This window comes from Pinus tabuliformis, chromosome 9 (assembly GCF_031772625.1).
Source record: "Pinus tabuliformis cultivar Carrire ecotype Pingquan chromosome 9, CPIR1, whole genome shotgun sequence".
Lineage (NCBI taxonomy): Eukaryota > Viridiplantae > Streptophyta > Pinopsida > Pinales > Pinaceae > Pinus > Pinus tabuliformis.
The window spans coordinates 73,658,898-73,674,587 of NC_142307.1; the positions used below are offsets into that span (position 1 = coordinate 73,658,898).

The window sequence follows — 15,690 nt, forward strand, 5'->3', positions numbered from 1 at the left end:
TGCCTTTGTGTTGAAATGTCATCTTCTCCTGTGAATCTTGGCAAGAGCTTAAGATAGTCTTGTGGCATACCATTCAAGGGTTGTGGCAAGTCCAATGGAGCATACTTGTTTAGGAGAAAGCCTGGGATGGCCATATTGAGCAAGGGCGGTGGTAGGAGGTTTATCGCAATTCCTTGCAGAGGGGTTGTCTGTGTGGCAACTGACTGGATTTGGGTTGGGAAACTATGCACACTTTGTGTGGGACTATGTTTGTCCTTTTATTTGAGCTATGGATGGATGATTAAATGTGCCTCATTGAGGGGATGATTTGTGTAAAGATTTAGGGCAATTTTTTCTTCACCCTAGGGTTTTTAAAAATTATTTTGCTCGTCAGTGGTATCGCAAACATATCCATCCAATAGTGCAATATAACATGCTCCATAATAATATCACTGTCTATTTTGTAACAACACTATCACTATTCATTCAATCAACAATACCACCATTCATTCAATCAATGATACCACTGTTTATTTGCACAAGTAATCCAACCGTATTCAATTAATCCACCACGAGTTCCAAGTCCAACACAATATAGCCAAGGGACAATTATACATTCAAATACTAATGACTAGAGCTACTTGTACAAATTTCACAGATTAAACAATGTGTAGCTAGGTTTCTTTGCAGATTCTAATCATAAGACTTAAATGGAGTACTCTTAGTCTAAATCTGTCACAGGAGGATCAATGTAGAGTCCAAGATCTCTTGATTCCACCTTCTGATCAATTCAGGGGACTCCTTTGCAACCAGCCTCAGGACCTGCACTAACTTCAGGAGATTTTTGCCCCAGCTCCTTAGTCTATCCCAAAACAACTCTCAGTAGGGTTCGGATTCTGCATGAAACTTTGGTTCTAGTCCAGAATCTATGGATTTCTCAGGAGAACAATAAGATTTGTCACAAGAATCTTTTTCACACAAGATTACTTCAAAAGATTGCCCTTTGCCTCAAAAGATTTGGGATTCCTGCCTCAAGTGATTATGTGTGCCTCAGCCTTCAATATGTTGGCTACAGGGGCCTTGACTTCCTAAGGAAAATAACTTTTTCTACCTCAAATAATTTTGTGTGCCTCAGCCTTGGGTCTGTAGGCTACAGGGGCCTTGATTACCTCAAGAATAGTATTTTTGCCTCAGGTAAACTCAAGGTCTGCTTCAAACGAGTTCTCACAAGGATTTGACCCCAAGAACATCTATCCAGATAATCAACCTCAAACAATTTCGTTCAACCTCAAGGTAGCTTTGTCACAGAATTTTCCACAAGTTACCTCGTTGCTCCTTGGATAAAGAATTCCCCATTGCCAGAACAAAGTAGAAAAAGAGAAAAACTAGAAATAGGTTTATTAACAAGGGTGGAATCTTTCACTAGCGAAATTAGTAGGAGGAAAAGGGGTCTTAAAACCTTCAAAGCCTCAGGCTCAAGAAAACTGAGATAAAATGTTCCAAACTAATGATGATCCAAATGAATTCAACCCTCTTGTATTTATAGATTTCCTTGAGGAGAGTTTCTCCTTAATTAATTAAGTGACGTTCACTCAAAACCCCAACTCTAGGTTTCTTTTCCCAGTTGCCCCAAAACTTGCCCTTCATTGCCCAAACATTGGGTATTTTAGGGCTTTCCCCTTTATCAAGGACTATAGCATACGGGGATCGATAGGCTACTTCGTCTTTTGGGCATTTAATTTCTCAGGGACGTTACAATTCCCCCTTCCTGACATTTCTCGTCCTCACGCAATGACAAGTTATGCTGCTCAAATGTATGCCATTCAAACTCATTTTCTAGCCATTCGTTATGGCCACCATTTTCGGACACGCTATAGGGGGGTATATCCTCTTGTATATCTTCTTCCATATCTGATTCAGTGTCATCCAAACAAACACCTCATATTTAGAAAGATATTTATTGGGTACAAAAAACCCATCACTATCATCATCTTCCCCATATTTAAACTTATCTATCTCAGCCTCGGTCTTTTCTTCCTCATCATCCTTGTCGCTGTCAGAAAGGTTTTCCCCAAGATCTTCCTTTTCCCATTCATCATCACTATCATTCTTATAGTCCAAAGCAGAGTCGTTCCCAAAAGGATTTTGATGCCTAATTAAGAAGGTTCCATAACAAGTAGGTTTGTAGTAGTGATCAAACTGCAAAAGCTTTCTTCTCTTATTATGAAGCCTAGTTTCTCTTTTGCAGTGATATTTCTAGTATTGCCAGGTAAACTATCACCCAACACTTCTTCCCAATCATTTTATTTATCCCTCAACTCTCGTGTAAAGAAATGTTGCTAGCTACATTGGCTTTGTAGCATATAAAAGAATAATATTGAATCAGGAATGAACATATTTCAATTTGTCTCTCAAGTTTTCCAGGGAATGATGCAGTGTACTTGCAGAGGAAACATCAAGATCAAAACCAAGTTGATTACAAAATGCCTCCAACTCTCTTAATTTTCATATATTGGGTTTTGGATGCTTGCACAACAAGGAATAGTCAGGAAAAAAACTAGAAATAACTTTTGCAACCGTTGTGTTTGCTAAAAGCATGAATTCCTCCATGAGCATGTTTGAATCCTTGCTCTCATAAAGCATACTTTCACACAGCAGACCATCCTCATCTAGAACAAACACAAGCTTAGAGTTATCCTGTCTCGAAGACCCTTTTTCAAACCAATTCTCCCTTCTTTGCCTAGCAATTTTATGTAGATTATGAACACCTACAACAATATCTTGCCAATCAAATGGTCCATGTAGTTCTGGGTAGCACTTTTCACTGCCATTAGTTTTATTGTAGTCAAATATGCCATCTATAATCTCCTCTGCATGTTAATAGGAAATTTTGCAGCACGAACGAATTATTTTCTGCCCAATCCAGTGATCCAAAACATCCCCTAAAGGATGAATATCCCACATAACTGAGAAGGCTAGTCTATCAACTTTTGCGTTCAATGAGAACAATTCTTCACAAAGAATGTGAGGCAACGTTGGTAGCATACACTGGATAAGATAGATACTTGTAGAACAGTCTTGTGCCTCTCAATCCAACATAGTCTTGGGATGGAAAAAGTAGGAAACATCTTCAATATGGACTCCCACTCTCATGACGCCATTCCCTAGGTTTTTAATTGACAATGCGTCATCTAGATCCTTTGCATCTGGGGGATCAATTGAGAATATGTGGAAATTTCTCATATCTCTCCTCACTTTAAACTCCTCTATAGGTATTTTCCATGGAACCTTTGGTAGACAGGCCAGTGCCTCAGATGGAAAAACAGCACTGCGAATTGCATGCTCAAACAAAATCGCTGCAGTTTGTACTTCAATTTCTCCACCTTGTCCTAGATTATGCTTAACTACTGCAAGTGGAAAGTAACTCTATGGACTCCATACCTCATTTGAAGCAACTACCTACTCGCTTTCTAGTGTGAGGTCACCTTCTTGCAATCGGTTCTTCAGATTGCTTAGTAAAGTGTTCACCAGGACAATCATTTTTGGACATCTGGGATCTATATGTACCAACTTGATTGAACTTCCCCCATTGTGTGATGTTGATCTTTTGCAAATACTCTGTGGAGATTTCTCACTCCTGGAGCATCCTCCCTTTGGTCCTTCCTTATATGCAAGCCACCGTTTAGCTTCAAGAAAACCAATTACTGCCTCACAACGTGAAGATTTCTCAATGATGCATATTGTTGACCACTCTGTGTCAACAATCCTATATCAATACACCCCTTTTTTCACAAAAGGGACTTCATCATTCATATCATCCAGGATTCATCATCACTCTTCAGTTTATTAAAGTTGTAAACCCATTCTGCATGTTGTAATGTAAATGATCTTAGTAAGACAATGTATGTAAAAACCTAGGTAAAACTATTATTTTGATGACGATTTTCATCCTAGGAGGTTTTTCGTCTCATCAATTCATGTGTGTTTCTGAACACAAATGATCGGCAGAGTTTTTCCCTCCAGCGTCACCCCAAAGCTCGAGTGGATTTTGTCGTCAAAATCGTAGGTAAGTCCTAGTGTTCTAATCAAGTCTTCTGTAAAGTGATTTGGAAATAATTTTAGCTAATTGGCTAAATTATTTTATTATGGATCACTTGGTCAGCTAGATTATATTTGAGTCATAGAATTGGGTAAATAATTGAGGGTCTATAACGAATGGGTGTTCCCCCTTCATAGGTCAAATGTATTTATCTTATGTAAATAATATTTTAGCCATGATCCCCGGATGCGGGTGCTCAGTAGGGATAATGCGATGGCGTCCGAACGGAATGGCATGTGGCTAAACCACATGGCCCTCCGTAATCTGGCACACTAGTCTAAACATGACATTAATCACAGCCATAAATGGCAATTAAGGGGACGTCTCCAACCTGACTGCAACCACCAACCTTGGTTCCGCGCAAAAATGAATACCGGCGATGCTCTTACCACTGCACCTGTTCATCATCCTCTGCCACTACAATGCCTCTACCCTCAAGCTGCTGCTGCTCCCAGCCATCGCACTTCCACTGGGAGGTGCTACCATCTCCTCTGCAGTATTGATTTCGGCCCAGGAATTCACTTCTCCCAGAGCCTGGCCTGCCATTACGTCTTCCACTCGGCCTCTATAGCTAGTCCCTCCTTAGAGCCGCCCGTTAATCTCACTAAGCCTCTGCATTACCCTGAGCCCAATTCCGGAAGAAATTCACAAATTTCTAGAGCCAACATGACGAGAACGCGTCATTGTATGCGCAGTCGCCGAGGCGGAAGCAGAGGAAGCCTGGCTCGTCCCCCACCTTCCCCGGTCTCTAAGTCCACCTCCTCTCTGGCCCAACAATTTACAGGGGGCTACCCAAACACCCGCAGTGGCAGAGGCAGAGGCCGCTCTCAACCTCACAGCCACCATCCGACACCCCCTGCCTCGCCTCCCAGCAGTAGTCCATCCAATCCTGCTTCGCCCCCCAGGGCTACTCCCTCAAATCCTCAAACGCATCTCCAGACCGCCCAATTCACCTTTCGTTCTTCCATGAACAGGCCCCTCATTATTGCCACTATCTCCATTAGCTTTCATGAGACGGAATTCACAATTGAGGGACAGACAGTTGCAGGTGGTGGCCAAACCAGCACAATTAAGGAGTCGGCCACTGTTGGCGGTGGCCACAACAGAGCAGCTTTGGACATGGCTCAGACGAGCACCCAAGGAGCAAGGATGCGGCAAATTGAGAAGGGAACGGGACAACCAGGGAAGGAGGCGGACCAGGACCAGAAGGCAGAAGAAGAGGCGGAACCTTACAGCTATTTCATTGAGGAAGAACAACCGGCGCAGCAACCTGACGACACGGAGGCTTTCCACCAGGCAGATGTCGACATGGAGGAGTACAGGTGCTTCATTGTGGAGGAACACCCATCGCCTCCGCCTCGCTCCTAGTCAGCCACTCTGCTTGCCACGTGTTCGCCACATGGTCCGCCACATGCTTGCCACGTGTATGCTTCTTCTCAGGTTTTTTACTGGAATTATGCTTTCTAGCTTTGTTAATGGGGTTTAGGAAAATTTGATAGTTTCAGATTCCCTAGATGGTTTTTGTTTAACTTTGAAAAACTGCTAAACAATTATGCGCAATCGCTGGTTTCCCCTGCATGGGCAGCAAGTTAACTATGCACTCGTTTTTTGATTTGGACTGGTTTCCCATTTTGGGCAGTCTGGACTCTATTTCTGTTGTTTTTTGCCAACTCTCAGGCATGGCTATGCACAGGCTACGGCCTCAGTGTACAATATTTTTTCAGTAATAGAATTAGCCTTAATTAGAAGAAGAAGAAAAAAAAAAAATATATATATATATATATATATATATATTAGCCATGATGCTAAAATATTAGAGGGTTGGAAAAAATAATTAATCCCTCATGTGTCAATTAATTAAATTTTCTGACAAAAATAAATTAAAAATCATAAGCCAGAAATTTAATTAATTAGAATCAAAGTTAAGTCTTAAGAAAAATAAATTCTCCAATTAAAAAATTCGTGGGTTCATTTTTGGAGGTCCACCACCAAGGGAATATTGAAAATATCAAGAAATTTTGGACCCTTGGGCCTTGGTGGTTAAGTCAAAGTCAATTTTTTAAAGAAATTAACTCAAAATCAATTAAATGAAAAAAATCATATTTTTCTCAAAAAATAAATAATTTTGACAATGATGATTAAAAGATAATTAAATATTTATCAACGGTCGAGATTACTTCAACGGTGATCAAGCCAACTAGTCGTTTAGGGAATTTATCTATAAATTAGAAGTCATTTGTCTCGCAAAGGATCCGCTCATTGAATCGTGTACTTGCTCTCAAAGCTCTCTTATAATCTTTTCTGGAATAATAATAACGCAAAATCTTTGACGTTTACATTAATGGTGGTGTTCATCTCCTGCATCTTATGGTAATATTGTTTATAATGTTTTGTTTAATATTATTTTTATAAGTTGTTGGTTAATAGCCTTTGTGGAATGATCTATTGCACTGATGCCTTGCATAGATTATTGGGTTTAAAATAACATTTTAATTTAATAGAGTTAGCAGGAATCTCTAATTCTTAAAAAATTACATTGTTATTTTACGTCTCTATTAATCTGACAGTTTAATCTAAAACGTGCAAAAATCATTTGGATTTAGAAACTTGGGCGTTTGGGGAAGTCCTCGACTGGACCAGCTAACTCCCAAGTCATAAGATCTGAAGAGCCTTCCTAATCTAAATTCCTAGACTTAGACTTATCTTACGATTTTCCTTTTGCAGGATCTTTGGGGCTAGTACCTCATTTTTTTAAATTATTCATCTTTTATAATTTGTGCTCAATAGATAAATCTGGCTAAGAAAAACGTGTATCTACAGATCTGGGAGCGGAGTTGAACTCATACTCTTCAGCTCTGATAGATTTGTAATTTAATAGTATAGATCTTAAATATTTTAAATTTTAACATCTGGATCTTGGGGTTTTAGTTCTATTTTTTATATATTGGGTCTTGGGTATTTTGTTTTTCACTTGTGCAGGAGTAAATTTGAAATTTTTCAAGGAGATTTGGGGGTTTTTAAACAGATCTAGGGCCTGGAGGGCAAGATCTTGTTTTAAACTTTTGTTTGCAAGGATGAATAACAAGATCATTCAGTAAAACTTCAGATTTGCGGTTTCATAATTTTTGAGATCATTGAAGGCAAAACACATCAGTTTGGAGTAAAAATTTTGGGGCAGAGGTTCTAAGTTTAAAATTTAAAAAAAAATTGTGGGCCCTAAAGGCCTAACATAGACCCTCAGCGGCCCTCATAGCCCTCTCGTTGTCTTCTCTCCTTTGATCTGCCTCCTCCAAGGCTGAACACAGTCCTCCTTCCAGCTCCCTTTTCCTTTGCATTGGGCTTGAGCCTTTCTCCAGGCCGCAAACACTTCTTTCCCCTGCTTGCAGCTCTCTTTTTTCCTGCCTGTAGTAGCCCTAAACCCCTACCGCAGCCTTAAACCCTCCTCCTTATCTCCCTCGACAGCCTCCTAAACCCCTACCATCCCTTTCCTTCATCCTCGCTATCCCTGCAGATCCTTCTTTCCCTGCCTACGGCCCCTCAAAACCCCTGTCCAGACCTCCGCTCCCTTGTCCCTTTCTCCCTCTAACCTTAACCCTGCTCACAGCAGCCTAATTCCTCATCTCAGCTACCTCCTTTACTGCCTTAGCCCCCTCATCTCCTCTTTGTTGTTCCTTACCTTTAGCGCAACCTTTGAACAATCCATTTTGGTTGCCTCTTGCAGCCCTATTTTGAGCCTTAAAGGAGCGATTTTCTGAGCCATCAATTCTGTGATAGCAGGCCCTAAAAGGCACCATTTCAATCACCTTGAGCCACTGCCACTAAAATTTTATTTTGGGCCTCACTGTGGTAAAAATTTCAAGAATTTTTCTTGAGTTGGGTAAAGTTTATGCCATTTAAATTTGAAGTGAAAGGAGAAGTTAAAAATTTTGAGTTGATACATTTTGAAAAGAAGAGTGAACAAGGATTGGTGTTTTCAGATTTTCTCATCACTAGAAGATTTGGGCAAAGACTTCTAGGCCTTGGGCCTTAGGTTTCGTTCTCTAAACCTCTAATTTTCCCACTATCTATTAAATGGACTAATCACACTTAAAGCAGTGACATTAAATTCATATTTTACTGAAGACTTCTTGGGCATTTAACTAATTAATTTCATCACAAATTTTAAGTGATTGTCATAATAGTTTTCAGAGAGTTGATATATTTCATTGCAGTAGGCATTCTCTTTGCTGTCATAAGTTTACTTGTGCCCTTAAAAACTTTGAAACTTAATCTCTGAAGTCTGAACATAACAGTGATATAGTTATTATTTCATTTGCATTTCAAGTTGCTTCTGAAAAGATTGAATATTTCTAAGCTTGCTAAAGGCATTTCGTACAGAGGTATTTCACTGTTAACTTCACCGCTGCCACAAGAAAATTTATTGTTGTCCTGAACATAATCTCTGAAATTTTTTATGTTTTCAGTTCATTTCAGCAAGATTTTTGGGCATTGAATTTAAATTTTGAATACTTACTATCACACACATAAGCTCACTGCCTAAAGAAAATTTGTCTCACTTATTTGGTCAAGCAGATAGCTATAAGGAATTATTGGCATCTAAATTTCTATTTGCTCCATTTAACTGTGAATGATAAATGTGCTACTTTTGTTTGAGCTAAGTGGCATTCAAAATAATTTACTCCATTTGCATAACATTGAGTAATCTGAAGATAATTGATTGGTTTGAGCTCTAATTGCATATTGGGCATCTCTTAAATAATCTGTCTTAGAAACTCAAGTAATTGTCTTTGCCATTTTATGTTGAAGATTGGATAAGTGCTTTATTTAGGAACTTGGCAAATTGTGTATCTAGCGAAGATTTCAGCTATCTATTTTACTTTGTTGGCACTTTCCGAAATTGGCATTTATCTTTTTGCTCGGGATTATCCATTGAAACTTTGCTTAAGTACTTAGCATATAACTCAGATTAAATCATAATCTAAGTACTTTGAAGTTTTAACAACCGTGCTTCATTAATCATCTGTTAACTTCACATTGCATCTGCATTCTAAGTTAGTCTTGCATTTAATAATCGACTTTCAAACATAAGCTTGGTTGAAAGAAAGATAGGAACACCTTTGTGTCTTCTCTTGAGAAGTCTCCCCTTTTTAGTATCTAAAATGGTGACCTTGTAGTCATCAGAGCCACATCATCTGCAGCGCCGGAGGTAGCACTAAGTACGTTAGATTTCAAAGAGAGAGATCGTTAATCACATCCTCGTATGCTTCACCTTGACTTCTCTACGTCATTTTCTATAAAGTCTAGGCTCAATATAAACAAATATCAAAGGGCATACTTAGAATAGGCATTTAAGTAAAATCAACCAAGATTCTTGCATTTCACTTAAGTCATAGGAATTGCATTTTCATATAGGATAGTACTCATCAAAGCAGCAGTTGTCCATCTTGTACTTGGTCTCAAAATTTGTAAAGCAAGAGTATTGAACTCCATAAGGCACTAGTTTCAAATCTTATAAATCTAATTGAATCCTTAACATCTTGCTAAATCTAAACAAGTACTTGGTCACTCAACTGTGTCTCCCTGATTAGTTGGTTCCCAACTAGTCCTTCTTCATCTCATTTCCATAGGGTCTAGCCCCCATAGTCTGTTGTTGGGAGATAACTTAAACGGAGAGGTTGGGGATTGTTGTCGCACAGATTGACACGACAACGCTCAGACCGGGGGCTGTCACTCTGATCTCGATCTCTTCGTTTAAGCCCGTCTCCCGTGGCTAAGGGGGTAGACCCTATGAGGTGATGAAGACCAACTGTCGACCAGTTGGTTTGGGGGACACGAAGCACTAAAATGATTTAATTAATTTAGTAGACCAGTGCCTTAAGAGATTGGTGTTAAAACGATTACTTGTTAGATGATATAGAAATATAAACCGCGAACAGCAATCATTTGTCATCAAATAATTTAGAACAGTGCAAGATATCAGTTAAACCCACAAAGTTCTTATAATGACCAAATCTCAATAACGATATCCAGCAATTAAAAATTTGGAGAAAGATCAATGCTTTAAGCAACCACGCAATTATGAATCATTAACCAGATATCATATGCAGCGAATCTTTAAGATGATCATTCATGTACAGACTTGTCTAAAATGATAAAAATTCATTCCACATCAATAAATTTGAATCTCAGCGTGAAAAAATATGACGTGATAATTTCCCGAGAAACAGTGAATCTGACAAAATTTCCCACAATATTTTTTTATGCTAACTCTAAATCTATACTTTAAATTTTTTTATTTTTTTTTTAAAGAAACTAAAGCTAAAATTAAAATTAAAATTTTAATTACTAAAGCTAAAGCTTAAAAAATAAACTATCAAAATATAAAAACTAAAAAAAAACTTTTATTATTTCTTTGATTTTATATTAAATAAAAAATCTAAAAAAAAGAAACGATTTAATAAATCTAAAATCTAAAAATGATGAAATTTAAAATATGACTAAACCCTAGTCTAAAAGAAAAAAGAACTAAGACATGACGACGCATATGATAAAACAAAAATTAAACAATCCGAATCTAACTGCCTGGGCCAACAAAAAAAAAGGAACCCCGATTCAACGCGGAGCGGAAGAGACTTGAACGCGTAAAAGGAAATTTCAGTGTGAGAATGGGGTGATGGCGGCGTATTCGGGTCGATTTTTTGAAGACGCAGATGAATCCACAGAGAATACGATGGTAGACCACCGCATACGATCCAGGACCACGAGCCCAACAGAACTGGCCCGATAGTGAATGTGGCGGATAGCTTGTGATTTCAGATGTTACCTGGTTAACCCGAAGCTCCCACGCAAAAATGCCAACCGCAGGTTCACTTGAAGCTTTTCATGCTGGATACAATGACAGATAGATAAGTGAACGCATTTTCCTTTATCCAGTCAATGCATCTTCATTTTCTCATGCCCTTATTGAAACACAAATGTCTGATATTCACTGGAGATGGAACGATTCACGTTGAAAAGGCTCTCAGTTGATGGTTTTCTTTACTTGCGCATGTACAAACCAGCCACATGTATACTTTGCAGTTTTTCTCTTGACGGCTATAAAGCCACGGCGTGGAAGGAAATGCACAGATTTTGCAGATAGCCTGATGTTTTCACGTGGGTGATAGAAAAGCCAAAACCCTTGAAACGAAATATGCTTCCTTCTATGCGTGATTTCTGGGCCTTGATGCTTCCACGGCCAGCCAAGCAGATGGTCAATCAATCAACGCAACACCCAGAGGACCGAGAAAACTCCAGATCTTGTCTCAGGTCTGTAACCTGCAAGAAGAAAACAAAACCCGGCAGATATACACAAAATTTTAAAGTAAAACCCTTCAAAACTATCCTAAAATCACAAAAAAAAATTGCAGTAAACAAAATCAAAACCCTAGATCCAGCAAAAGAATTACAGTATTTACAGATCTAAGGCTCTTTAGTAGCCAGATTTATCAATAATCACAGTAATATTATCAGAATTTAATTTAAATGTAAAATGCTTCAGAAAACCCTGCATGCATTCATAAGAAAAATATTTCGAATGATAAGCCCGGGATCAAGAACTGGCTGGGCTCTTTCAGAAAACACAACCCGGGAGTTGGCTGGTTCAGCCGAGAACTTCCCCTAACGCCCGGTAATCTGAAAAAAGGATTTCCTGCACAGCTTAAAATCAATCATCAATGTAGAAGGAGAAAACAATAGTGAAACCCCGATCAAATGGAGATACCTGCCAATATATTTCAGAATCTAAACTATCATTCAAACCCCAAAGATCAGACAAGATACCTGTGCCTAGATCAATCTTCATTAAGCTATCATCAATGGCTGAAAATAAAATTATGCAGAACAAATAGAACAATCTTACAGCATTTTCAGAAGAGTAACACCAACAAGATTTTTAACCCCAAAGTCTTCTTTATTGCACAAGAAAAAAAATGAACTACAAGAGAGCTTCTTCAGCACAAGACTCACAGATCCAATCTGATCTCAAATGACCCCTTAGGACCCTATTTAAAGGAAAAAATCCCAACGGCTAGTTCGAGTGATCCATGTCGAAATAATCTCGACCGTCGATGAGGATCAAGACATCTCTTAATCTCATCCGTCGAATTTGTTAATTTATTAAAAAATGAAATTTTGCATGTATTTACTCAAAATATTATTATTTTATTATTTTTAGGGTTTTTGCTTTATTTTATAATTTATTATTATTATTTTTTATTTTTTTATTTTTTATTTATTATTTTATTTTTTCAGTTATTTATTTATTTATTTTTAATTTTTTTTTTTTAATTCATTTTTAAACGGATCATCGAACTTAACCTTTGGAAAAATCACCTAGGACTTAGGACTCATGAGGGGATTTAAAACATTTTCCAACCCTCAAGACACTTTACATCAAGACTTTTACAACTTTACATCTTAAGAGGGAAAACCCATTTGACATAGACCCTCATAAACCACCCAATTCTGCGACACAACTATAATCTAGCAGATTAACACACTAGGATTCTCCTAAGATTCTAATGACAAAATCCATCCCGGCTTTGGGGTCAGGCTGAAGGAAAACTCTGCCGATCATGAATCGGTGAGACGAAAAACCTTCCGGGATGTAGATTATCACTAGAAAGTTAGGTCCACCCAAGCAATTTACATATATGACTCATATCTGCTAAGATTATTTACAATTCATACATGCAGACTGGGTTTACAATTAAAATGATCAAGTTGCTGATGACTGTAGGATGGCACGGACATGTTGATCAAGCGCTACCCTTTTTTGCAAAGAAAAGGGGGTGTACTGATATGGGTAGTTGACCGGTAGTGGTCAACATCTGGCTCTACTTGGGGACACGTTGCTGCACTGTAGGAATGTGAAAATCCAGAATCTGCACCCATGCAACACACAACAAAATATAAGTAGCGTCCATCCAAAAATCATCATATACATTAAGCACAGGAAAGATAAAAGCTCTTCATTTATTAACTATCTAGTAACGTGAAAAGTAAATCTAATCCTAAAACAAAAATGAAAATGCTGAAAAAACAAGGAGTAGGGTTAGAAATACAGCGGATACCCCTGGCATCAGATGTGTTCAATATAGTGTATACTGAGCATTTGCCTGCTTTCAGGCAAATCTGTCGGCTGCTTGTCGGATGTGCCATGTCCAATTCTGCATATGGTAGGACTTTTTCCTATCCGAAAATCAAGCTGCTCGCGGCCGTCTGATGCATCAAATCTTCTTCTCATTTTCTTCCTCTTACGCTTTTTCTTTGTAGCAGGCTGTATTACTGATGATGTGGAACTTTATGTTTCAAAGTTGTTAGATGAAGTATGTAAGATATGCGTGACATGTCTTTCTTTATCCTTCATCTGATCTTTATCATTTTTAAGTCTATCTGGATCACCTTCAATTAACCACCTTTCAATCGAACCAATGACCTCCTCATAATAAGACGGAGCTTGTTGCGGTAAATGAGAAGGCTCCTGACAATGTTACTTGGGAGCGGGAGCGGGAGCGGGGAGCGGGAGCGGGGAGCGGGAGCGACCATTTTCAGAAGCTCCCGGTTTGGGAGCAAATCCGGGAGCGATTTTTTAAAAATATATATATATTTTATATTTTTTAATTTTTGATACATATATGTCAACAAAAACATGTAGAATGATGAATTAGACATAAAAAACATAAAAAAACATAGATTGATCATTGAACCATATCACATCAATCATCTAGAAATTATAATCATCATCAACCATGTCCACAAGTTAGTAAAATACATATTACAACTGCAACATATTGAGTCTTATAAATCATGATTCATCAAATTCAATCTTAAAGTTTCAACTTCAAGCTTTCAGAATTGAAAATTCAATAACATTTATCATCATTGATCACCAAAGTTGTACTTGTAAGCTAATTTTAACCATTACAAGAAGTAATATCGAAGATATTTCTAAGTCCTAACTTCTAACTGTTAACATGATATGAAATGTTAAAAATTTATAAAATGAAACATGAATAATGAGATGAAATGAAACAACTTTAGTCTTTCACAAAGCATCATATTCATAATTCACAATCATTACCAATGAGTTATAATTGCCAAGGCCCAACTTCAAACTTCAAATTTTCATTGTCACAGTGATATAATGTTTACAAAAAATATCATTATGATATGAAAGAGTCAAGAGTCAAGAGTCAAAGACTCAAAACTCAACAGTTATGAAAACTAAAGTCTAATAGAAACTAAAAAAGACAAGTAAATTGTAAATCTACATGTGGCCCTTGCCACGAGAGTCTCCAGGAGTATAAGCAAGTCGTGGTGGTCTTCTAGGAGTCTCTGTAGGAATTTACAGGGTAAGTTCCTCAGAAAGAATACCAAAAGGACACCGCTCACAACCAGATCTCAAATCAATACACCAGTATTTTTGACGTGGTTAAAACCCTCAGAGTGCAAGGAGGGAAACAGTCCACGGCCTGTCCCAACGTGGGTACAGACAATTTATTAATCAAAGAATGAAAATTTACATAAGCTTCTCTCATGCACGGATTACCCGAACAATGACCCTCCATGCGCTTTAAATAGAACTCATGGACCAATCGGGTGTCAAGCCACGGATCAAGTGTCGGTAATACCGAGGTGAGAGTGAACCGTCGGATCACTACATATCGTGACCGTCGGATTGTAAGTTACAAAATGTACAACGGTAAAGAAACACACTTTACCTAACTCTAACCTAACTCTATACTAGACCAAGTTGAACTTAACTATATCCTATGTGTCGGAATATCCTAACATCCCCCCTTAAGAACAACTTGGGATAGGATTGAAGGATTTACAAATATGACACAATAGGAGAAGGAAGGAGGCACTAGAGCCTATCCCCCCTTAGTGACAACTTCCTGAACTCCAAGCATATATCGAAGTTTAGTGAACTTCGCCTCTGTGAGAGCCTTTGTGAAGATGTCTGCAACCTGATCATCTGTTGGACAATATTGCACTTCAAGAACATGGTCATGAATGAGCTTTCTGATGAAGTGCATGTGTAGTTCAATGTGTTTGCTGCGCTGATGCTGGACTGGATCTTTGCATAGCTGAATGGCACTTTGATTATCACACCAAAGTGTGGTTGGATGCTGCTGCTCAAAGCCAAACTCTGATAGGATCTGACGAAGCCACAAGGCTTCCTTACTAGCTTCCACGGCACCACGATACTCTGCTTCTGCTGATGAAAGAGAAATGGCAGCCTGTTTCTTACAAGCCCATGTAATAGGTCCTGAACCAAGAGATCTATACAAAATATTTGAGAGAGAGAGAGAGAGAGAGAGAGAGAGAGAGAGAGGGGGGGGGGGGGGGGGGGGGGCCTCGATTTGCGTGCTTGCCTTGGGAAGACTCTTTTCCCCTACAAAACACAAAACACAAAACCCAACACGAATATCCAAAGAAAAACGAACCTTACGGCTCGAAGTTAGCTTTAGCCAAAAAACTAGAAAATTAAAAAAAATCTCAAAGTTAGCTTTTAGCCGAAAAACTAAATATTTTTCTCAATGTTTCTGATTTTCCGAGATCACACT

The 15,690-nt window shown here is 38.5% G+C and overlaps 1 pseudogene; it reads right to left on the reverse strand.

Moving 5' to 3' along the window:
- Nucleotides 1-2,286: 2,286 nt before the first annotated feature.
- On the reverse strand, nt 2,287-4,624 carry LOC149147170 (DIS3-like exonuclease 2 pseudogene; annotated as a pseudogene).
- Between the last annotated feature and the right edge of the window lie 11,066 nt (nt 4,625-15,690).